Below are 3,568 nucleotides of genomic sequence, written 5' to 3' on the forward strand. Positions count from 1 at the left end.
CGCGCTCCAACGAAGCGCCCAACCGAGGTGGAATCCATACAAGAAATATTTATATCTATGATCTGATCAAGAATTTCAATGGAGAACTTACTTGTATCCTTTGCAGAGATATCTTTGACCGGTGGGAAAGAAGACTTTCCAGTGGGTCGAATCCCAAATAGACTACACCATTTTTTATTCTGTTTGGGTCCCCAACCTGCATCCGCTAAGGACCTACCATTGTCATCATCTCTAGAAACACCATCCCCAGTTTTGATAGGGGAATCCCCAGACCACTCGCCAAGTACAGAGGAATTCAAAATCCGATTCCTGCCTAGACTCTCTCCGCTCCCATTTTTGCTCGCCATCTGGTATTATCTATTAGGATAACTAGAATGTTTCTTGCATGTAGACACCAGAAAAATATTGTATGATTATGTTGTTTAACTACTAAAATAACAATTAGGTACACTTTATAAAATTTAATGAAATTAACTAAGTACTAAAATAAAGTAATTAGAATCCCAAATGAGAATTTAAAATGAAATGAAATTGTGAGAATGTAAGATAGGAGAGAGAAGAAGAATAAAGTAGGAGATAGAACACAGGTTGATAACAAAGTTCATCCAATTAGGACTATGTCTTTGACTTCATTTCTCAATGTTGGGACCACTTTATTAATATCACGAAGAAAAATGTCTTGCTAAAATATTCAAACTTTAGAAAACTTGCATCAAACTCCTCACAATCTCTTTCACTTTTACAAATTTTTGCGTATAATAATGTGTGCTAAAAAGTTGACACACTTCTATGAATCATTATATCTAAGATTGCTCAAGAATGAGGTCTCAAATGGCGACTCATAGCTCTCTATTCATGGAGTGCAAGGGTTTGTAATGGAGGCCCTCAGTTTGACCTAGTTTGTGCCCATGCAAGTATACCATAAAACAAGAGATTCAAAGATCAAAATATGCAAGCTAATCTAAATGATAACAATGCAAAGCAATGCAAGAAATGAAATCTAATATATAAAAGGAAATAACAATGCAAGATTAATCTATGAAAGCAAAGATGACTTTAAGCTAATATGAAAATACAAGGATGAAGCATGATGATGGAAGCCATTAATGTACGAGAGAAGAAGACAAGAAGAAAGAAGTTGCAATGAAGCTCCAATGTCCAATCTCTAAAGCTCAAACTCCTCCAAAATAGCTCAACAAATCTGCTTCATAACAATAACAACTAACATCCATCTAAATCAGAAGGAGAGGGCTCCATATAAAGAAACTGTGGAGGTGGGAGGCTTCTCACAAGAGCAATGTGCGATAAATCCCTAAAAAGACAAGTAAGAGGAAAAAGCTCACCACTTAGAGATATGTGCAAAAAAAGGAACCTTTATTTGATTTATTGGATTTATTTCCTTTTTCATCAAAAAGAAGTGGGGATTTATTTATTTAATTAAATAAGATGAAACTATTTAATTAAAAGAGATATTTTCTTTTAATTAAATAATATAATATTATTTATTTAAAAGGATTTTTTCTTTTAATTAAATTAAATTATTGATCAAATGATCAAACCTTAAGAAATATTGAAATAATTAAATTAATTACAATTTGATCAAGGAAAATGATTTGAATTGGTTCAATAAAACATTGCAATGCATTGATTCATGAAATTGATAAATTGAAGAATAGGGCCCATAGTCTAGGTGACCATTTTAGGGTGCATACATTTGCCCCTTTTGGACTAATGTGTGATCATTTTGAACACATGTAGTCAAAGAATGTAGTTGAAGTGTGAGGTCGATTTGGGATCACAAAACAACACAGATGCGTGGTCAACTTAGGAACACATAAGGATACAGAATATAATTTTTGATAACAATGTTGTCTTGATAAAGACAAGGTTGTCCTAGGCAAAACAAGGATTGATAAAGTTGAATCAAGGATTGAAGTTTAATAGGTACTACACCCTCATGATCGAAATCGAAATGAAATAGAGGAGAAACAAAAAATTGATAAATTTTATCAAATCAAACTAAAGAAAGGTTCTTGATGTAAGATTAAAAATATAAAGATTACAGAACCAAGCTAGATCATCAAGCATGAAAGATTATGCCCCAAATTTGAATTAGAAGAAAAGAAGTGGGGTGAAAGCAAATGGAAGATTAAGGTTTGGAAGAGGTGGAAATAAATGCAAAGAAGAAAGAGAATTTGCCTCAAGAAAGAGAATGCCTGAAAATTAATCAACTATTTAAGATAGAAAATTTTGATTGAGATCACGAAAGAAGATAAGGAAATGAAGATCAAGACATGACCACAGTTGATTAAAAGTCCACAAGAAAGATGAAGAAAAAACCTCTCAAACTCATAATGCAACCTAAAAATGAAAACTAACATGAAGTCTAACAATGCAAGCTACATGAAAATGCAAAGGTGTACTTGCAATAGAGCAACTGTAACATAGGATTTTGTGTTCATCATTCATTAGAGAATGTTAAGGAACTTATTTTCATTGTTGGGCCATTATTAACAAACATCGAAAAATCACACAATCATCACTAGTCACAAGTGCAACTATGAAGATATGAATGTGATTTATATCAAATTGGAATGTGGAAAGATTCTAACATAGGCATCAAAGACATAAAGGTCAAGATGACTTCAATGTTAGCTTATCCAATTTAATGTAGAAAAATCAAGGATGATGCCTCAAATCTCCTAAGTGTTTCAAGGGGACAACAAGAGACAATCTAGAGTTTTAAGATGACACCCACAAGCAAAAAGTAAAGAAAAATATGCCCCATGTCCCAAGTCCCTAGCTATGCATATTAGAGAGACTTATTAGACAAGAACACTCAACAAAAATCAATAGCACTCAACACACAAAGAAATGATCATGACATAGCTCAAATATTAAGTGTTTGTGTTTAGAAATCTAAGTGCGTTAACTGATACTGAGTTTCAAGGATAAGGATAAAATTCTTGCAAGTAGGTAAAATCACATGAAGAAATTGGGTAAGACCAAACCAATAAGTGTTTAAAAAAAACTCAATGTCAGGGGTTGTATTGAAAAATACAATTGGGGCGGTGTTGAAAAACATCATTTATGAGGTGTCCTAAATACCAATGCATCCATGAGACCAAAGTTAACACAGTTATGCTCCCTAGACAAAGAAAAAGACTAATTCCAAACCAAGGAAACATAGACAAGGAATGATGGAGAAAGGCTAAGTGTCAAGGACACACACTAAGAAATAAGGGTACAAAGGCCTCAAGTAGTCCTCATTTCTAGGTTTCCACAACATGGATTTTATTGCAATTTTTAATTTTAATTTTTTTTGAGATACATCAAAGCACATATTGCTAGTTTTTTTACTAAGATGATCATTTTTTTAGGACATTTTTTATTTTTAAATTTTTTGACAATATATATTTTTTTGGATTTTTGAAATATATCATTTTTTTTGAATTTTTTCAGGATCAATAAATATATACAAAGGATGCACTCGAGCATCATGAATAAAACTTCTTCAGGTGCAATACATTGATAGGATAAGGGAGTTGCTTTTCCTCTTCTGTAGACA

The sequence above is a fragment of the Cupressus sempervirens genome, chromosome 1 (assembly GCF_028749045.1).
Source record: "Cupressus sempervirens isolate cs-2001-9-10 chromosome 1, ASM2874904v1, whole genome shotgun sequence".
NCBI classification, from domain to species: domain Eukaryota; kingdom Viridiplantae; phylum Streptophyta; class Pinopsida; order Cupressales; family Cupressaceae; genus Cupressus; species Cupressus sempervirens.